The sequence below is a fragment of the Platalea leucorodia genome (genome assembly GCF_965183815.1).
Source record: "Platalea leucorodia genome assembly, chromosome: 4".
In the NCBI taxonomy this organism is placed as follows: Eukaryota; Metazoa; Chordata; class Aves; order Pelecaniformes; family Threskiornithidae; genus Platalea; species Platalea leucorodia.
In genome coordinates, this window is record NC_138826.1 from 71,458,271 (window position 1) to 71,481,300 (window position 23,030).

At 39.8% G+C, this 23,030-nt stretch overlaps 1 protein-coding gene across 1 annotated transcript in view; it reads left to right on the forward strand.

The window, feature by feature from the left end:
- The first annotated feature begins 6,984 nt into the window (after positions 1–6,984).
- Positions 6,985–23,030, forward strand: part of GRAP2 (GRB2 related adaptor protein 2) — a 41,131-nt gene continuing 25,085 nt past the window's right edge. The window contains exon 1 of the mRNA XM_082309142.1: positions 6,985–7,102. The gene's annotated coding sequence lies outside the window, so the exon portion shown is untranslated. The remainder of the gene's footprint in view (positions 7,103–23,030) is intronic.

The window sequence follows — 23,030 nt, forward strand, 5'->3', positions numbered from 1 at the left end:
TCTATCTAGTAGATACCAGTTACCATATGGGCAAGATCTTGTTCTTCCATCAGTGTCAGTAATGTGCAAGAAGAAACATTCTACAATAGGATGAACAGTAGGAAGTTCATTTTCCATGGCCCCTCTTACATTCAGATTCTCTGCAGGGATTGCCAGCAGGTGGAATAATTGATATGAACTGGATAATTGTCTTTGTAGTGTGGATATTTTCTACTATGAATTGATTGGCATTTCCATTTCTTTTCACTATAAAGATGTTAGACAGTAATTATCAAGAACTTCTTGCAGGTTCAGAGCTAAAAACAATGTCTAGAGATGATATTGAAAATAAAGGTAACAGCTTTTATACACCGTTACAGGTTTCCTAAACTATGAAGTTTCTCAACCAATTTGATTAATTATGAAATAGAAAAAGCTACTTAAATGTCAATGGTAACGATGTTTGAGTGGTAAACATTGAGTAATGTAAACTTCATTGGACTACTGACTTGAAGTCCATTAAGTTAGCGTAAGCTAACCTCTCCAAGAGGAACAAACCTACGTTACCAAAATTACCAGGTAGTAGTTTTAAACAAAAAGAAGGAAGTATTCTTCCATACTGTGCATTAAGTAAATTGCGGCATATATTGCCAAAAATATAAATAAAAAATATAAATAGACAATTTTACAGAAAATAAGTGGCTCTTAGATATAATTGTTCAAATACAATCTCTGGCTCAACAAGACCCTAGATTGTTGCAGGGAACAATTCCTGGAAGGAATGTCAAGAGAAGGCTCCCTTTTTTTCTTTTCTTCCTGCCCATTTTCTGTAAATAGGTCTTATTGGCACTCTCAGCTAGACGACACTGGGCCAGATGGGCCTTTTGCCTGACCCTGTACACTATTGTAGTGCTCTTATGTGCATTATGGCATCTTTAGTATGATTTCTTGGCAAAATCACATTTGCTTCAAAACCAACTTGTTTCTACCAGTGGCATCTGTCAGAACTACAGAATGAGCAAACCTGCTGGCTGAAACTGCTTCAGCACTTGCTTCCTAGCTGACATACACACCTGGGGTGCTGCTCAGTAACTTAAGTTGGGCAGGCTATCATCGCACCAAGCAGCCACATTAATTACCCTATTCTCATATTGGTACTCATATAAGTAGGAATTTGTATACACAGATTCTGTCTAACTGTCTTCTCTGTTGCAATTCCCTTTATTAATCTAGGAAAATATAGCTATGAGAGAGCAATATAAACCCAATCTGTTTTAATATGTATTTTAGAGCCAGGCAATATTAGTTTGCCTTGCTTATTTTCAAGCTATTAATTTTCAGAAATGCCAAATGGATGCTAATTTCTTTTCAATTTTCAGCATTTCAGCTCATCATCATTCAAAAATATTTCCATTGATATGTAAGCCTAAAGTCAGCAGTGATGTAATTTTTCCTGAGCTCTTACTTGTAAAGGTGTTGGTATTTTTAAGTATTTTTTTCTGAAAATAACACGGAAAAGTTGGTTTTCCTTAATCTTTTTCTGATTTCTTTGTGCAGCTGTAATTACTTCTATCTTTCCTTGAGCAATTAGTTTAAATAATCCCCTCCAAATTTCCTAATTTTAACTGACAGGCCTTCTCAAGTCATCTTTGATTCCTTCCAGTGTTATCCATATAATGAAAATTCTTCAGCGTCTCAGTGTTGAAGAAGCCCTGTTGACAGTGGTGTCTGACTTTCTCTGATCCATTATTTATAAAATGATCCAAGCGTGTGAGGCACACACACGCCTCCAGTTCTTTCCGCAGTCATTCATCCCGTGGCATACCATGTCCATAATCTCAGAAACTGCACTGTATGTTAATTCACTGATCTCTCACATTAGTGAACATTGCGGGCCCCAAGAATCATTAGAGGTTGCTTCTCTGACTTTTACTTTGGTCTCAGAATAATTTTTCATAAAGTTCTTCATGTGATTCCTGAGTGCCATAGGTAAAAAGTTATTTTGCATCTAGAGTCAGTAAGCGATGCCAGACATTTCTCATGGTGCTTATTTTATTCTCCAAATCAGAAAACTCAACACAGTTCTGCAAATGCTTAAACATGCTTAAACATGGTATTATCCACTTAAAATTCTGGATAAAGAAGCAGAAACAGAAATAATTCCATTCTCCGTTTCTCATCTGCATAAGACAGCCAAGATTGGGATTTCATGGTAGCAAAATTAATGAACAGGAAGATAGAAGAGACTGCTTTCTGCAATAACCTTTTGGTCCCATTCAACTGTCCTTAACCAAAAATACAGCAACCATGACAGACCCAAGGAGAAAATACAGAGAATATACCTAGCCTCTCCTTTTGGCAAGACTACAATTTGACACCAAGCTAGAAGGAAAGTGGCTTGGTTCTACTCAATAATGTATGCCATAATAATTAAGTGCTTTGACATTTGTAGGTTGAAAACACCGTGTTCAGGTGTTTCACAATGAGAAGTCTACCAAGAACACAGAGAGCACTAGCAAGTAAAAGAAGAAATGCATAATTTTATTTTCCAGTAAGCTTGTTTAAACGTAGCCTAACACCTTCAACTATTAAACCACAGCTTCAGTTGACTCACAGTGCTACCATAGCTAGCATTTTGATCACACCTGTAACAAGATCCAAATGCAAATGTCAGATCCAGTGAAAGTTACATTACAGCAAAAGGACAGTATCTGCAACTAGGGAGAAGGAAAGGAAATGTCTCATGTCAATCTACTGTGACCCTTCTATCTACGGAATTGTTGAAGGGCTCTAAACAAGAGCAGAGAGGTGAAGGAATTAAAACAAGAGCTTCCATTTGTCTGTGAATTGCTCTGCTATACTGTAACAACAGTGTTTCTAGACTGATTGGCTTGGATCTGTCAGCTTTCACAGCTGGTACACTTAATAGGAGGTGCATTTTAGTCAATGCAGTAATAGCATAAAAAGGGAATGAATTGTCATTTCACAGCTTTATGAGATGTTCCTGTTCCCCTCCTTTCCTTTTATTAGTTAGCATCAGGCTGGGTAGATGTCTGTGCAATTCCCAGCTGAGTCACCAGAGAAGGGTCCGCCTTCATCATGTATCAATTTGATTTCAAGCCCTGACAAACACCCAGCCTCAAGAAGGGAGACAATCTGCAATACACTTTATGAGAACAAAAGGTAAAAATATTAAAATTCATAATAAATGTTTGTTTTCCATCTGAGCCCCCTCCCCACAGCCCCACTTATGAACATGCTTCTCCTGTCTGCCAGCTACCACAGTCCAGATTGAGGGATATTTTTAATGCGAGGATAGGCATGAATTTCAAAGCAAAAGATCAAAATGGTGCCTTTTTAATTTTTTAAAGAATAGAGCTAATTAACCTTTTTATCAAACTACACACATCTTCAAATGACTTAGATGGGAAATATATTGGTTTAATTAAGATTTCACAGGGAGAGACAGTTGCAAACACTTGGAACTGAGAGAAAGTGGGATCTTTATGAGGAGGGTACTCCATGTTTTACAACTCCCTGTGTCTCTTTGTTGTTTGCACTTCAAATGGAGTCCATTTTTATCTGCCTCTCTCCTGCTGAGAGAAACTGATTTTATCATGTGTTTCAATGAAGCTATTAAAAACTTCAATCATGAGATTCCTGTTTTGCCTTTGTATGTTTCTCCCTCTCTGTCAGAGTTGCACTGTGACATTGGTTGTATGGCAGCATACATTGATTTGCTTTGTTTTACAAGTCGATTAGATAATCCTGCTGCAATCATAACTTGCTTTAACAGAAAACACAGTACCCTTGCTTTCCTTAGCTGGGTCCCTACTCGATTTTTGTAGGTCTACGATTTTGATGTGCATGCCATGCTTTCTTCTGTTTCTTTGTTTTTAGTAAATGGTGAAAAGTTCAAGAGTGACAACTTGAAATTCTATACGCATACAAAAAGAACAACATGAACAATGCCAGCATATCCTTCCCCCTCCCTTCAGGAGCTCAGGAATATTTCAGAAGTCTAAAAAGAATGTACTACAGTGACGTGGCATTACAATACAAGTATTTTGGGGGCAATATCACACAGGACTTCTACACTGACAAATCATATACTCTTAATGCTCAAATGTAGTTATTTATCCAGTACTCTAAGGCACTAAAAGGGCAGCATGTGCTAGGGATAAAAATATGTCAAAATAGTTGAAGCATAACTAAAACAAGTTATCAGCCTAAAAGATCCTCCTCTGACAAAAAGAAAAAAAAAAAAAAAACAAAACCACAACTGAAATACAAAATTTGGTAGATGTTCGCATTTAAATAATATTCAAATTGAGCCATTGAGACTATAAAGGCCTGAAGCCTGGATATAGCCATGCATTAATTTCCTGTCTTTTGCTTTTGTTTGTCAGTTAATGTCAGACAAATCATGTCATATAAATGAAGCTGAACACTGTTTAGGTCTTCGTGTTAGGAGACAAGACATCAACATTTGATTCTTGCATTCTGTGCCTCTGTTCTTGAGCCAGCTCTGTGTAATTAGTGCTACAATGCTGCATATATAACTGACTTTTAGTTTGCTTGCAAGATTGACGTCTCTAATGCAAAACAAAAAAATATTTTTGGCTGAATAGTTGAGAGTATTTTATCTTAGGCCAAATGGAAAGTTGTGTTTTGCCCAAAAATATTTTTTATTATTTAAGGTGTTTTTACCTTTTTTCTGAAATCAAAGTAAATTTTGAGATAAAGAGCTGTTTTAAGCTGAAAAATCAGAACATTTCATATTGGAAGTACTTAAACCATTAAAAATGGCAAAAGAGTAATTTAACAGAAATTCACAAAACAGCTTAATCATTCCCTGTAACTTTTCAGACAAAAGACATCATTAAGAATACTTTTTTCCAATATTAGATATTTCAATATTATCAATAAAATTTTACCCGTTTCTGTTTGTAACACCTGTGCTCTTTCGAGGGACACAGATGGAACCTGAGCAATCTGTCTGCTTGTTTTTCAAAGTCAGCAATAATTAGGAGTTAAAACATTTTTTTCTGCTGCTTTTGAGGAGCAGGCTGGAAAAAGCACTGACCATTTGGCCAGGCTCTGAACCATACTCAAAGAAATTGCATCCCGTCTAGATCCTCAAACAGGTACAAAGTCAAGAAAAGTGGCTTCAAGAAATCAGGGCGTGTGGATCTCACTGACTCAAGAACTCAATAATTCATGAATCTATTTCAGCTGTAGTAAACGGTCCTTTCCTGGCTTACAGTCTACCAGACAGAATTTAGATTATGTTTTTAGGCTATGATTTTAAGTGGTCTTAGAGCAATGGCTGCAGGGAGAAATTCCACTTGATGTCAATTCCTTTTTACTTTTCTCTGAAATGCCTGGTGCTAACGGCTGCAGGCAGAGTACCAGGCAACCCATGGGCCAGGGCAATGGCTGCATTTCCTAAGGGGGCTTTCTGCTCTCCAGTAGCAACCAGTTTTCCAGTCACCCATGTCCCTTCTCCCACAGGGGCCCTGCTGGCCCCTGGCAGCCCTCAGGCAGGAGGTGGGACTGGAGCTCTGAGGGCAGGGAAGAAAACGTGGGAGGAAAACAGCCTTTCGGGAGGCCAATTAATGTAATTAATGTGTGGAGTTAATTACCAATGGGGCCGATGTAGGTGAGGACACACCGGTGGACTCACACCGCCAGGACCAGCCCTCTCCTTATGCACCGCCCCTGCTCCTCAGTACCTCGGGAAGCCTGAACATACAGGCTGTTGGGTGACTGTTGGGTAACCTCCCCGCGTCCCCCACCCCGCCCCGGGAGATTCAAACTGCTGTCAGTCATCTGCAAACACCCACCCGCTTTCTCGCCTAATCCAATCAGAATGCTTTCAAACAGCCTTCCCTTCCCCCATAGGGTCTTTGCATTCAGAGGGGCTGTCAATCACTCCTCAAGCCCCACCCCTCCCTGGCTTCCAGCCCCTGCTGTGCGGGATGGGAGAACTCTGCCATTTTCTGTACGGGTGGCAGGAAGAGGAGCTGACAGGGGTGTGAGGGGGACAGCTTAGTGCAGTAACCCAGCAGTGTCTTTTCAGCCTTTACTCACCTGAGGAGAAAGCCTTAATTATAGTTTTATTTTTATTTTTATGGCATTTATGTTGTCCATGAATATTTTGCCATCTGAAAGAGCCATAGCACTGGTGTTGGGCAAACAAATCGTCGCTGCTTTGGGTAGATCGCAGTCGCTCTGTCCAGGCCACCGGCCTCCCGTGATGCACCCCTGCTAGTGACTAAACTGATGCAACAACTAAATAGCAAATGTGCCTTTTCTGTGTTCTTATAAGAATCAAATTTTCATACCTCTGTTCTCACAGCTTGAAGACAACCCCCCGGTTCACACTAATCGCAGAATCTGATGGACTCTTTCTTATATCAACTCCCTCTTGGCCTGTGCCTACACAAGCACAAGATGGTCGTTGTATTTGCCTGTGCTTGCTTACAGAGATACAAGCACATCTTCATGTGTGGGTGCACTGTGCATATGCACCCATGGACTCCGTCACGTCAAACGGGATGCGTGGCAGGAGAGGTGCTCCACAAGTTCAAACGCTGATAGCTTATGACCACCGCTGTCACCCCTTACAAGAGAAGAGGGTACATTTTAGAAGATCTTTGATGGCTTGCTCCTGGGGATTGCTACTTGTGTCCAAAGGGGCCAGTGCTTTCCAGACAGATACATTAAATAACTGAGTGTTGAGCAACTTATGGGGTGCCCCAGTGCATGACATGCAGCTGGAGCAGCAAGCAGCTGTAGCATTCAGAGAAACTGCTCTAGAGCAGCTGTAACCCTTGCAGTAAGAGAATAAAACCACACTAAGCTGAGTCGCACACCCAGCTCAGTAAGCTACCGTCCCTGCGAGTTCCTGCGTGGTTTGTGGTTTGCACCCTGCCAGCTTGATTGGCTGCGCTTCATGAGGGAGAGGCGAAGATGCCGTGGCAAAGACTTGTATGTCCCGCATGGCTCCGCAGAAGACAGGAGGCGAATTGGTTATCTTGTTATGAGACTCGTGCCATTCCCCACTGCTTTGTCTCAACACAGATCCTGAAACAGCAGAGTGCAACCACCTGCCTCAAAGGTACAGATCTGCTTGGCTGCTTGCTTCTTTCACTATGAAGTTTTAAGGGTAGATGCATTGGCTAAATTAGCATCACATTTTCTGCAGAGTTAAACAAATAAGGTCTTAGCTGCAAGGCTCAAGATTTAGTGTGTTTTCATTTCCACTGCAGGTGCATCAAGATTTTCTCCTTGTCAATGGGGGATCAGGACTGTGCTCAGAAGGAGGGTATTTATTGGAACAGAGCAAAGAAAATAATAAATGGGAAGGTTGTGGTTTGTTTGTTTTTTTTTTTTCAGTCAGAAGCACAAAGCAAAGAGATATCCAGATTTCCCAGAAACTTTAAGGTTGCTCTGACAGAGATCAGACTATCGAGTCTCTGAGATACTCAGTGTGATCATACCGACTGGGGCAAGATGCCTAGAAAGAAAAATGCTTCTGGCAGCTGTAGATCTGGCATCATTGACCCTCTTTTTGGTGTCTCCTGTGGAATGTGGTGGGGTCTCAACGGGCCAGGCATGAATGTAATTTCTCCTCAATTGCTTTTTAATGTCCTTGTAAAGCTTTTTGTTGCATTGTAAGTGTAATATGCAGTATTGTTATGAGACATTTCTTTAGAATGGAGTGCTGTAGAGCTGTATGGCAAGGTCTCTGTGTGTTTCCTGTGTGTTTGTGTGCACAGAGAAAGTTCATAATACTTGACTTGTCTTGTAGTTAACCTGTGAGCAAAAGGGCGTAAGTCTCCGAGACATGATTTAGTAGTACCCTATCAACACAAAAAATTTCTTAGAAAAAATAATAATCTAAACTCTCTTCAGCAGCAGTAGGAGAAGCTGTCACATTTATATTTGTCTGGAGAAGAAAGGTTTTATAATGACTAAGTTTTTAGTAAATGGGCATGGCAGGAGGAGCTGGGTTTTGGGATGAGAAAGTTGCCTACCAGTTATGTTTTGGCATGGAAGACTGTAGCTGATGCAGCCGGCAATGTCAGTCATCCACTTGTAAGTGGAAGGAGAGAGAGACCCATGCTTTAGCCTCTGCTCTCAGGTTTCTGAATAGGACATAAGCCCTGGCTATGATGTGATGGTGAAATGAGTTGTGGAAAAGATATGGAGAAAACATGTTCCCTTAGTAGTGGCTCGGTGAAAAAATGCTGTTGGCGTCCCAGTATAGCAATTCCCGTTACTTTCCTATGTAGTGACATTTACTTCTGTTTCTTTCTTGCATCCAAACTTGACAATCCCACAGATAAGAGTCTGAACACAAAACAACACCATGTGTGATTCCCATTTTTATCAAGAAAGCTGAATAACCTGGAGATGAATGGATAGGCAATGTGAAATGTACACATCTAAACTTAGCTTAGTTTTGTTGTCTGGATTTTGAAGTTGTTTTCATCTCTATCACTCCCTTCTGCACACATCTCCTAAAATTGTTAAGACTGAGGGATCTGCCTGGGCAAAACAAAAATTGGTCTTTCACAAGATATAATTTTGTACAACACCCAGAGAACCAGGGCTCAGGTTAGCTCCCTGTCCTGATCTCTTATACCTTCTTACATTAGTTTACAGAAGGTACAGCGTGTCTGCAAGCTTGTCTGGTTTTTATAAGTTATACCCATTACTCTAATAAAAGTCATCACTTTTCTCTTCAAACGCTGTCTTCCTTTACCTAATCTCTCAGAATTTCTTTTTTTTCCCCACACTTACCTTCTACTCTTGCAACCATACGCCAGTGCCCTCCATTTTTGCTGATTCAAGGGCAACAGCAGGGAGGATGTAATGCCCTCTGTACAATGTTATACTTTGCCCTCCCCATCAATTTGCAGCTTGACAGCAGCTCTCTGTGGCCACATGCAATATCTGAAAGTTTGGCAGGCAAGAAGTTGCTATTAAGCCACAGGTCTGGAACTATTGCTGTAGGCAGTCTCTTCTGGTTTATTTTTACTGCCTGACATAATGAAAATGATCTTCATTCCCTTCACTATGTTTCTTCCCTTAACAGTATTTTCACTTGAAATTCTCCTCTTAGTGGAGCCATAAGATATATACCATAAAATACACTCACTGGCAACTTCAGTCTCTGATGTTAGTCAGAAGAACTTACCTGCTGTGGCTGAGAAAATGCCATGTGTTTTACCAGTAATGAAGTATTGCTATCAACACTTGATACGTCTACATCTTTGAGGCTCATTTTAGTTTCTTTAGTTTTTACAATATAATAAGGTCCCGTCTTCCTCTACCTTTGTCTCTTCTCTCCGGAGTCTGGTTTTGGTTTAAGAGGAACGTAGCTATTCTGTCTTCTTTCAGTTCCTCAGATTGCTATACACAATATAACGATTGTCACACACTTGATCTGAAGCTCAGGGCTGGCTGCAAGCCGTATTCCAGTCAGCGCAAACGGTATCCATAAATCCCTTGATATCTTTCAGAAAATCTTTATTTTACAGCTCCCTTGAAGGAGACTTCTTAGTCTTTTCAGCTTAGTTTTCCACCATTCGTTGTACGTTTGGGCAGCAGCAAAGGAAGTATATTACCATCAGGGGTTATATGGCAGTAACTTTGCCTTTTCTGTATAAGTCTTTCATCTTAATGTCTATGCACATTTTTGCCTATTGATCGGCATTTTGCCCATTTGCCCTTAAGACGAGTGATTATGAATGCTCTCACTTTATAACTATGATCAGACCCACGTACATGAATGTAATGACATTGAGATGACAGAAGCACTAAAGCTGTACTAGCTTAACTAACTTGACAATCTGCAAAAATGAACTGGCCTCCTGAGAAGGCAGCTTTATGGCTTTTAGTACCCCATTCCATTTAAATATCTCCATGTATGGCTACGCTGTACTTTTTAGATGTGTCCCACAGTACAGAGAGGTGAAGTGACTTGCCCAGGGATGCACAGCAAAACTTTAGCTGAGCTGGGCTTGGAAACTGGATTCTTGATCTTCTTTCTTCATGACTAGACAAGGCTGCCTTGTTCCTGCATTTTATAGTGATTGTATAATTTTAAACATGATTTCAAATAAGCACTTTTTTAAAAGCGGGGGGGGAGACACTTGCACAAACGTGAGTAGAATTGGTAGTGATATTAGCTAGGCTAACAAGTGTATGTACTATAGTCTTCATGCTTCAAGGTACAAACTGATTCCCATGATATAGCCATTCTAGTGTGTTGATCCTTTACTCAAACGCTTCTGATATTTGGTCACTACTGTTCCATGGATGTCACCCAGCTGGGTAATCTAGGTGAGAGAAAGGGCATCTTTCTTTTCTTTTGGCTTTAGCCCAGAATGCTGTCTCTGAAGACAGTTGCTGTAAATACTGTTTCTAGAAGGATTTCAAAAAGATGAAAATGAAAAAAGTGATCTTGGAAGGGTCTGAGTTCTGCCTGTAGCCTTAAATTTTTTTAATTGTTCTGTTGATTAGAGAACCATGCTAAAGTACCATTTAAATAACATCTAAGCAGGGGAAACTAGCCTTTGAGAAATAAGCTTGCTAAGAGTGGACACATTATCCTGGCACTAAGATCACAGGTCAGTACTGCGAAATATTATGAGATGAAAGAAAATTACTTGAATGCCCAAATGAACACTATGCACCAATACATGATGAAATTCTTTTTTCTCTCTCTTGGAGCTCCAAGATCCATCCTTCCTCCCTCTCCCCGACTCTATAACCTTTTTTACGTATGGTTTTATTTTTTCGGAGCAGTGTACAGTACTAATTACATGCCTTTTTTTTTTTTTCCTGAAGCACTGTATGCCTTACATTCTCTAGACTTTCCTTTCTAGTTCCCAATTTTTTTTTTTTATTGTCTCATCATGACAAATCCACCAGTAACCCTTAGAGTACAAACTTTAACCTTCAGAGCTCTGGCATTCCTTTTTGTTTTTTAAAAACTAGCTACATAAATAACATCATGTTTCCAGGTTGTAGCTACTCCAAGCTACAGCTGAGTTCTGGCACAGGAGAAATGCTCCATAACCCTGCAATCTAAACAGGGATTATTTTAGGATGTGGACAAACTTCTAAAATTGTCTCTATGCATGAATGTGCCCCGGTAATTGTTTTTCATGCAGAAGTGTACAGCGTATAAAGATAGGATACTGGAGGCATTCTGTCTGATTGTTTGTACACGGCATTTGCTGTACCAGATCAGACTATTCATCTGCCATATCTAGTATGCTACCCAAATAGTGGTCAAAACATAATGATTCTGAGAAAGGTGACCAAACCCTCTATCACCCAAGAGTGCAGAGCTCTATGTGGGGATGGAACAAATGCTTTCTAACTCTAACAGGGTGACTAGTTTACAGTTTCAAGTTGTATTATCAAGTTTCAAGCTGTATTATCATTACACTGACAGCCAGAAATAATGCCATCGTTGAACCATTATGTGCTTGGATTCTCCTTTCTTGGTAATCCTAATAGTGTAACAGGTCTCTGAGATTAAATCCGTCTAAGCAAACAGAAATTCTCCCGATTTACTCTACTGTCAAAGAGAACTCAATCTAGTCTGAAAATACTTTCCCATCTTGAACAGATGGTGAATCTTAATTCATTGAAGTCATCAAGTACTTTGACATTCTTAGTAGAAGGGGATGAATAGACATGCAATATTACATTTCTGAAAATTACATAGGTGTTGTCATAATCATGTCATTACCTTCAGCAGAGGCCATGTACGGCACTTGCATCCTTTGCCTACTGATTTGATATAGCGTATATTGCTGTCTCCTGTATCCCAAGTAATTACACCTGTACTACATGCCTAAATGGTTTAATGTTATCTTCTCCTTTTGCTGTAATGAGCCCATTCAATAATCAAAGCCTCTGAATGTTTGTGTTGTCAGATTAGCTTTAAGTGATGTTCAAGAAAATATTTTTCCTTTCCCACGACATCACAACAAGGCAGTTCTCAGTGGGGCTGGTACCGCTGCTCACAGTTAGAGCTTCATCATTCAGAGCAGCAGCTGCTTCCCTCTGTTTCCAACAGAAGTGAAGCCAAGTGTCCCTGTTGAAAGATGGTGGAGGCTCTGCTGTCTACCAAGAATCCTGGTGTGAAGTGGTGAAAATTTTGAAAGGGCCATACTAGCTGTGGGCAGCTCAGGTATCTTGAAAGCTCCATTTGTAGCATCGTCTGAAGGAATAAATTAAACACCGGGTTTTTTTTGAAGGGAAAATTTTTTGTAAGAAGTATCATAGAGGTAAAAAAATCTTGGAAAAATCTTCATATGTTGTCAATGCAAGGTTTTTGTGATCTTTAAGTAAAATAAAAATCTGGATTAATCAATCCATTATCGAGGCTATAGAAACAAACAAAAGAACAAACTCAAAGTGTCAGGTTTCTTAAAGAACGTATATTTAAGAATAATTTTACTTAATAAATTCATTAGTAGGTTTACTTGTAACTTCTCAGGAAATTCATTATGTGCCCTTACATTTAGTGCTGTAATTCTTAATGTACGCCGCGCTTCTCATACATAGCAAAACCACTGAATCCTTATTTTAAATGCAAAACTCAGATCAGCTGTAAGTACACAGACATGACAAGTACTTCCATAGTATATACTAATTAATTTTACTTTTATTTTTTTAACTGTTTTTCAACACTGTTCTAATTTGCTCCCCTTGACTGTTAAGGTCACTGTGGGAAATGGGATTGAAGCCACCACAAGATGATGCCTGTGGAAATTAATCATTCATTAATAATTGCAACTGCAGAATGGGTTTAGAAATATTTTCTTAAATCTCCAGGGCTTCCGAGGGTCAGCTCTTTAAGCATCCTGAGCTTTATTATTAATTAGTTCTTTTATGGAAAGGCTTCAACTGACTTTCAGACACTGTTGACACTGGATGCTCTGCACTGACAGAGGTTATGTCTTCATTGCCAAAAACAAGCAGTGCTTTAATATTCAAGTGGTTTACTCCGGGTATATTCCTCAGTGTAGAATCTCAGGGAAGAGAAAGCACAGGTGATTTTATGGCAATGTGGCTAGCTGTGGTCAATATAATACACCTGCCTGGAAGGTACCTCAAACCGCTACATCAAGGTAATAATTCCATTGGGAATTTACTATGCAATAGATGTCTTGATTAAAAAAAACAAAAACAACCAAACACATCAGTTCTTGAGGTGCAGGCAAAGTCATAGCAGAAGAAAACTCAGGCCTCAGCAAGCTCTCATTCTAAAGAGAAAGGTAAACGAAGAGTGGGGAGTAGACAGAAGGAAAGACGAAGAGCTTGTTTGAACGAGGAGCTCTTCCAGTGTTGTACCAGGGCAGATGCTTCAGGACAGTTCTTCAGGTAACCATTGCTACTCCAGAATAAGAGTTCATTTTTCTGGCTTGATTTCTATCTCTTTGGTAGTGCCTCAAAGCTCCCCACACCTGCTTTTACCTGTATTATTACTGTCTTGCTGTAATAAATTGTCAGGGGTACCACTCTCAACTTTCCTTTCCTCTCCACAGCCAGCTAAAGAGCTTTTACCGTTCTTTGTATACTATAACTTACAGAGACACTGGGAATGGTAGCACACTTGTAGCCACTACTTTGAGTCTTGTAAGCACTTTGTGATTTCATTGGGTAATTTAGGGGAGATTTCTAAGGAAACCCTCAGCATTTCAGGAGACGGTGTTAGTGACTCAGAGAGAATCAACCCCTTTCCTCTGAGTCAATACTGAATTATATGCCCTAGCAGATTTCTTGCACATGAGACCCGCAACTGCAGGTTGATTGCCTCTGGTCATCAATTATCCTTTGGCTAACTGCATAAATCTGAAGGCGTTTGCCCTGATAGCCCAGGCAGATTTCAGTTTGCCTTCTGCACATCTGACGTTTTGATTTTAATTGGGCAGTTGTTGCTTCTGCTCCTAACCTGCTGTGCACTGCTGAAAAGCACTGGAGGATGGATTTCATTGTTAGGTGAAGGGATAGATACGGAGTCAGGGAAAGCAGCGGCCAAACTGGAGGTACTCTCCAGGGTAAAGCTGGGGTCAAAGGACACAGTCATCATATTTTAACATTCAGGCTTACGAGCTCAGCTAACTCATACCAGAGGTGTCCAGAGAAGTGTTAGTCTCAATGAGGCTGTTGCAAAAAAAAAGAGCTCATAATAGGGCTTCTTAATTAAAGTGCTGGGTAGTTTTAGCAAGAGAAGCCAAAGAAGCAGCTGTAATCCTTTAAAACACACCAGGGAGAAACTACAGCAGTGTGGCCCCTGCCCAGCACTGCTGCATCCATCCACCTCTGATGAAGCCTATCAGGATACCAGAAATACAAAAAAGTGAGTCTGAAATTAATTCATGATTTATGAAATGCATTGGGAATCTCTTGGGGTGAACAGTGGTTGTTTTCTTAATGAATTACTGCTGCTTTGAACAGTTTGTTTAGTATGTTTAGTTTTACTTTTTTGTTTGAAACATTTTCTAGCTTTTGAGCAGGATGTTCTTTTGAAATGTTGTTCTCCTGTTCAGTCTAAACAATCTTGGCATGACATTTTTAAGGGGGTGGTTTTGAATGCACCAACTTCTGCTATGCAATCTCAGATGCCTAATTGACTTGAGCTTTGGAAGGACTGAGTATCTACCTCTTCCCTTGACCAGCTGCAGAGACAAGCAAAGTCCAACCACTTTCAGACAGAGCAACCAAGAAAACAGTATCCCAAAATTCAGTGAATGCTTTGGGGATATTTGGGGATTAGCTTCTTTTACAGAGATTATCACTTTATTAAATATAATTATTTTTGTAAAGCTAAACTAAAAAGCAAGGCTCATCTTCAAGATGAAAGAGACAGCCTACCGTAATCGAATATAGTAAGATATGCAATAGTAATGACTCTGAACATGCCATTCCTTAAATCTGATAGCAAGTAAAGTAGATATGGGTAGAAGAAACTGATAGAGAATGGAATAGAAAATTTAAGTGCGGTGAGCATCATAGGGTTTTGGTTTTTTCCTATGGAAGCAGAATTGCAATGTTGATAATGTTTTTAGATGTATTCTATTTGGATAAAATTCACCCTGTTCATCATAGAAGTAATCACACTAATCCCTGTTTTGAGGGATTAAATCTCCTCGTAGCAGTGCACGGCCCTTGTTTAAGTCTTGTGACAAGTAATTATTGCCATTGGCAGATTTCTCGCTGCAGAGCCCTTACCACATTCATGATGAATCTTGAAGGGTGAGAGCTGCACGGTTCCTACAGTTTGCAGCTCTCAAAACTTTCTTCTGCAGACTTTCTAATGTACGTAGAAGAGGAGCACCTTCTTGAAAGCTGTATGAGGTACATGACATACAGTGTTTTCCATAGTGTCTAGACAAGTAATTTTTTTTTTCTATTCTGGAATTTTCTCCTTCTTTTCTCTTTTGCCTTGTTTTCTAAATTCTATCTATGAATCATCATTTTTTTTAAAGTTACATAATGAGGGTGTTAAGCACACAAAAGTCAGGAAATAATGATTGTAACGCTAGCCTCATTTCAGTGTGTGTTTTGATAATATGCAGCTGTATAATTGGAGTCTAGCACTGAAGTCAATATCATCTTATGAATGCATATTGAAAGGAAATCTCAAATCATTTAATGCAGATCTTCTACCTAAATGATTTTTCATATGTCTTTGATCTAGGCATGCACATAATTTATATCATTGCCTGAATGAGACTAGTGTTCCATTAGAGTAGTCACTGTAGAAAAATCAGATTACATTCTCATCTTGTATAGTTTCAAAGTTAACCCTGCTGTGAGCAGGGGCTTGAACTGGATGATCTCCACAGATCCCTTTTAATCTAATTACTGTATGATTCTATAAACAGCTCTGACCCATTGGTTTTTGTTACATTGCACCATATGGAAGAATATGATTTGCTTCAAGTAGTTTGCCTTATGAATAGGAAAGACAGTGAAAGGATAAGGAAAAGAGATGTCACATAGAAACACAACAACCAATCCAACAGGCTGTAAACATGATATCAATTTCCTGATTTTTTTTTTTAATATTATTTTTGCTTTCAACTCTTTTTCATGACGTGATTCTTAGATGACAACACTGCCATCAGCACAGTGTATTCTGGAGCATAACTGTAGGAACAACTGTGCATGATGTTTTGTTGTGTTGTGGAAGAAATAGCATGTTGTCCTCCCCACATAAACCATAATGTAATGTTGGATGCAACAGCTGGCTTCTTTAAATATGTACACACTCATTTCTCAGCCTGAGAAAAAAGCTGAGGTAAAACAATTGTGCTCTTACGGTTAGGTGAGCTGGTGGGACTAAAGCCAGTTCTCAGGGGATCTGTGAACTGATTTGTAGCTGTTGCAGATCATGTTGTGCCTCTACCCCAATTACCTATGCTATGGTATCCTCAGCACATCCAGAGTTCCCACTGCTACTCAAGACCCTCACAGGTTATACAGGGTCCTTTTGTGTGGAGTCTCCCCTCATTTCATCACCAGTTTCAATGGCTGCTAGACCTTTATGTACCTCAATAAGTGTGCTTTGGAGTGGATTCACTAATAAAAATTGGATTTCCATCTCATTCCTTTTTATCTTCTGTACAAAGCCAATACAAGCACAGTGGATAAGTTGGAATTGCAATAATATGCCTGCAGTTGCCACCCAAACGAGCGTAAGAATACATTTTCTCTAAACTTTTTGAACCAGAATTGCACTCATTCCTTTATTTAATAGGACAGAATCTGCGTAGACTAGGCCCAATGTTTAGGCTTTCAGACAATGAAGCATATGAGACTTAATATGACTACAAACGTCATGAATGTGCACTTTTGTTTCCATTAAAGCAATTTTACTTGGAGATTTAAGTACCACCATTCAGTGGTTTGTATGCAAACTGTGGCACTGAGCAAAAATGACTGAAACTGAGAGAGACAATGTCCATCCTATATTCACTCAGCAAGGTTAATTGAATGTGGTATCAATAACTTTCAGAATAGAGGTGCGGGGGAGGATCTGTATTGCTTTATGCAGTAAGCAAGTCTTAATAATTTAAAGGACACAATAATTTGGACATTAACAAAAAACCAGAATTAATAACGCAGATCTTGGTAATGCCCTTTATCTATGAAACATGTTGTGAGTCTGTTGCTCTGGATGCAAATACATTCTTAGCTCTGTGCAAAACCAAACCTGACTGGTTTTAGCTTGAGGCAAGATACCAGAGCTCTGCTTGCCCCACCCAACTGATACATCATCTCCTCAAGAATTAGTTTGTGTGTGGCCCACTGATTCCATATTCACAGCGAGATTCTCCATCTTGCGTTTAAAGCAGTGAGTCCTTCTGACGTAGCCTTGAGTATCTTGTGAAGTATCTTATGTTTGCCTCTTCACCCTCGGAAAATATTTCCTCTGAGGCATTTCACCAGGATCTTTATCACCATACTGATAACTATTTTTTTCTTAAATGAGAGCTAAATCAGTGTCTTTGTCCAGAGTTTCAAACCCAAGTTCTTGAACTGAGGGTCCTAAGCCTCAGAGGTGAGCATGTACTTTAATGCTTAAAGTTGCTAAATATGTATGGATCAAACAGACTTCAGGGTGAGCTATAAGAAGTCAGACTCTCTGGAAACGTGCACTCTAAACTGGAAGTATGACCAGGAGGGAAGGAGAATAGTATTACGCCAGATCATACTTTGATAGGTTGCCATGTATTCTTTCCATAGAAATCTTTAAGTAGGTGTTCACTGATGATGATGTTTGACTAATGTATAAATTCCAGCTTCACCTGACACCTGCTCGTGCTCATGGGTGCTTCTTGTCACCCACGTGCACGCAACACACATACCTACCCTCCAAGTGTACACAGACCAGCTCATTCACAGTTGCTCAGATTTGTATTTGCCAAAGAAAACAAAACACACGTCACCTGAAGTATGCTCATGGGACCTCTGTTCCTCCTTTCAGGCATACTGCAAATGAATATCTTTCATTTATAATCAGATCCCTAGAGATACACATGTTCAAGCATACCTTTGCTCAGATGTGTTCAGGCTTGTGTGCAGAATGCCTGCTCCTGTGTGAGGGTAGAAAAGGCACTTCACATGATGCTGCATTCACCCAGTCATGCATGTAATCCCACATTCTCACACACATGCAGAGTCTGCTGTTTTCCATGTATGTATTGTAGCAAATAATTTAAATCTCTTTCTCCCCATCCTGCTTAACATGCAAATGTGGATAGCACATCAAGATTAGAAATAAATGTAGCAGAATGACTTCAGTCAACCTGAAATGTCGAATGACTCATTCGCACCCTTTGCGCAGTGTTCCCTTTTTGCCACATGCAATCTATTGAATAGTCTGAAGGCTGTGCGGTTCCCTGCTGCAGAGCAGCAATCGATCACTTGCTTACTGAAGGAGTGGGACTGTGATTATTTTTGCAGGGTGTACAGGGGTTACGCAGTGAGGTTCCAGTTAGCCTCATTGCCACGAAGGTGCCCACGCTGTACGAATGGGAAACGTAGGATGTCAGGCCTGATCTACATATAAGGAATTTTATGTGTTTAATTAAGTCTTCGTCTGCATGTTAGTTCAGTAACCAATATTCCTACATCAGGGTATGACCTGGGTATTTTTATTCCAGATGAAGAGAACCTGTTCCAATTTGATATAACTCAATTTTGGATTAAGATAAACAAGAACGAGTTGTTCCTACTTCAGAGTAAAAATGTCTACATGTTAAATCATTCAGGAACTGCTGCTGCACTTTAATTTTAAAGGTATCGTAATCCAAGTGAACTAAAAAATGCATAGACAAACACGAAATATGTTCCACGCTTCTACTTAAAATGGTACGATTGCTGTGCAGAGACAAACCCCAGGAATAGTAACAAGCTGGCATTCACATTTACCTTATAATGAGAAGAAAAGTTGGATTGACTTTTGGAGTTGCATCTTTAAATATATGAATTATTGTAATTGATTGCTTTTAAAACCCTTTCAGAAGCATTCCCAAATGCAGATGCACATGGGCTGACTTTAATATATAGAAAGGCTGTTTTGTAGCACTTAGGCCTTGTAGAAGGGGTTCTGGTGTTTAAATGGAAGTTGAGCTGTAAAGATCCATTAAGTAGAAAAAACATAATTAATAAAACACAGAGGCTCAGAAGGTAAATATGCAAGTGGTAACATTATGCAATGAAGGTACCACAGCAGTGCTCATTATACGACATGGCAGATACCACTAGTAGCATTTGAATTTCTCTGTCCTTACTTAAATGTGAAGCTTTATATATAAAGTGTATCAGATCTTCTCAGAACAAAGGTGGCTGTGAGCTGAAATTACGTATAACATGTCCAAGATAAGAGGGTTCTGAGAACCTAATCATCAAATTTCCTATGTTTGTGTTCAGATTATCATAGCTAAATATATGTTGAACTAGACTTTTATATTTCATTCTTTCATAAAAGCACAAGAGGAGAGGAAAAAATATATAAGGGGAAAAGAAGTGAGGCAAACTTTTCAGTAAAAAACCACAACTGGTGCAGTCAGATGCAATTTTGTACAAAAATAGATTTATGGTTAAAAGGACAGAAACTTACCTTTTCTTACTGAGCTAACTGTAGTTCTGCATTTGTGCAAAATCATATCTGTTGGCACACAATGTAATTTTAGTACTAGAGTTCCAGATTTTGCACAATTATCTGTGTTGTCAGGATTAATCTTACACAAAAAATACCAAGCAAAATAGTAGTTCCATCACTGATCTTGCTCTTCTTCCCATTTTACACAAAATTTTATCAGCTGGCCTGATCAAAGAAACATGCAGTAGCTGACTTGAAACATAATATTATGTACCCAGCAGTATATACTAGCAGATTTTCATACCGTTTTGTTCACGTAGCCCACTCAAATGTATTGCTGTACAGGAGAGTCCAATATAAGATTAAAAACTATTTTTACCAGATTGGATTAATGCCTTAGTGTAATGAATTCTCTAGGTTGTGCTATGCCCAGACACAAAGAAATGATAGCCTTTTGTTGCATCCTTCATCTTTTATATGTGCTGTGGAAATGAACCAAAGACATAAGGTGAACTTACTCCTACTTCAGCACAAATATCTACAGATTTTTTTTCTAGATTTCCATTTCAGATTGCAAAATGCATGATCGCACATAGACAAAGGGAATTTACCATTCACATGCACATCTAGTGTGTCTTCATATACAGACCTACATGAACACCAGAATTGCTCAGCTCTTAGTTACAGTACAAGAGCTCAGATGTACAGAACAGCGTGTTGGATACTGTACAATTTTTGGAAACCTCTCTCTGACGGTCAAAGCTGGAGATAATGAATCTTGAGTATTTTTTCCTATATTTAGATACTGAAATACAAGGAAAGTACCTGGAGGTGGGTTTTATTGTCTATGATTGGTTGGCCGGTTTTAATCAAGTCTCATAGTACGAGATTCTTGATTCTCTTTTGACTCCTTTGCTTTGGAAGTGACTTTTGGAAAGCCCTTCCTGATAGGAAACATGCCTGAAATATAACATCACTCCTCATCCCAGTCTCTTGTATGATTAATTTGAGAAGTATAATCATAGAATCGTTAAGGTTGGAAAAGACCCTTAAGATCATCAAGTCCAATGGTTAACCTAACACTGCCAAGTCATTCTCCTTCCAACTTGCTGCTAGCAGAATGGTTCCCTGGAGCTGTTCGCAGCTGGTGTGATTCAGAGAGGCTTTGAAGGTACTTGTAATTATACCAAAGACCAGTTTTAGGATAAGTAGTCCCAGGATTTCACAGAGCCCAAGTATGGTCTGACACCCCCTTGATCCCTTTCGACTGCCATCTTTTACTAACAGCAGATCTTCTCAGAGGATGAAGATTGTAGAGGGCTACACCTGGATGAAAGCAGAGGTATGTACACATGCGTAGATTCCAGAACAAATTCAGAGGTGTACATTCTTGCACTTGTTCTGATCTATATCCATTTATCCTCCAATGAACCTCCAATATTAGTGCAAATATGCTAAACGCACATGGTACATTGATATATTGATATAGTGGTCTGTCGCAGCCCTAAATTCTGTGAATCCACAAAGTGCAAGCTCCACCTGTACACAAAAGCAGATCCCTTGCATACATATGCACACGCACAGCGGGAACAGGATTGTTATTCTGGTAACCACACACTTGCAGTACAACACATATCAGCCAGTGCCAAAGCTTACTAAGAAAAGATGAGAAAAATTGAGAGGCAGTTAGCTAGATAAGGTATGAGGAGATTGTAAAAAAAAAAAAAAAGCATAGAAGGAAGTGGCTACATTTTTCATACTTTAGTTGTTTGTCTGGAGGGCTTGAGAAGGAGCTGCTCGACAATTGTGCCAAAAGAGACTGTTCAAAGCAACTTCCCATCAGGCGTCATTCCTCAAGTGTCTGCTCTTTAGGAGCAGTCAGGGAAAATTCATTCTGTGGGAAGCAGTTAATGGAGCTGCATTACCGACCCCTTATTGCTCCGTCTGATAGAGAGACAGCAGGTTCACTTCGGCAGCTCCAGAGCCCTGATCAGTTCAGATTAGGGGCACATTGTCTGTCTGGCTTAATCAGGCATGTTTAGATATATTTATCATGATTAGAGGGGTGTAGCACAGGGAGGGGGAAGAAATAAAGAGTGAGATTACTTTTCTCTAGCTTCAAATGGAAGCTTAGCAAATCCCACTGAGTCACTAGGTGCTCATCAAAGGGAGAATTTAAATCCTGGAAAGGAATGTTTTGTTAAACGCTCCAACACTGGATTCAAATCACCAAAGTCTCTTTTTCTTTCTCTCGCTTCCTTTCTCACTCTACCGCTTGCATGCAGCAAAGAAGAAAATCAGCAGCTCATGCAGCCCATGTTGATTTTGGCTTGATAGGTGTGCAGCCCCTGCTTAGCTTATCTGTAGTTCAAATTCTAATAATGTGATGACAAAATTAGCTATCGTCATAATGGCCTAGATGTCTGACTCCTGTATTTTTGTCATGTTTATCTTTCAGGGACGCACAGGGTACCATTGCAACAGTCTCTAGGACTTATTTTGCTACTTGTTAGTGTTCAGAAGGGTTGATAATAAAGAAATTGCAAAGACTGGGAAGAGGCTCCTTTTCCTATCAGTAGCAGCACTTCTCTCTCTGCCTGGCTGTTTTTTTGGATTTGAACAGTGTAAAGAAGAATTAGTCCAATGTATTATGAAGTCAGACGTGCCAAATTTGCTGCTGGTGTAATGGTATAGCTCATAGATGATGGTGGAGATCAGCTGATTAACTCTTAAGAGTCTCCGAAAGAGGTGGTGTTGGCTCCCAAGAGAGCAGTAAGGAGGAGAAAGGTTTCTTAGATCTGCCTCAGTGCTGAGGGTGATCAGAAACTAGTCCTGCTGGGGGAAGGCTCCAGAGCAGAGGTCAGGCTGCAGGATCCATGGTTTCTTGCCCTGAGTAACTGGCCCTCTTTAGCTCTTAGGTGAGATAAATGTAGGACAGGCTTGGAAAAAGTGCTGTTATGAGGAGCATATTCTGTTCATCTTTTCCTGTGGTCTCCAGCCTTCTTTGGGCTTGCAGATTCATCCAGATTTCCAAGTGAAGGCACAAATTGCTGCGTGGTGAACAGAGGCTTCCTTGAGAGTGAGATGGATCTTCTTTGGTCTTATCTGCTGATCCTTAAAAAGTAGTTCATAGGCCCAAACTGAAAACTTCTGATGCAGAGCACTACAAAACACAGCAGGCGTGCTTTGGCTATGTGTCCTCAGAGCAGCTGGCGACACAGAAGCTGTAAGGCAGTTGCTTCTGTGTGGACTCTTGGGGAGCAATGCAGCAGTTAAAGGAAATTATGGAAATCCAGGAGAATTTTTTTGTAGTAAAGGAAAAGAAGTCAAAACTTCCCTTTCTCTGTTGTAATCTGCTCCTTCCTCCTTTGCTAATCCAGTCAGTTCTGTGCCAGTTCAGTTC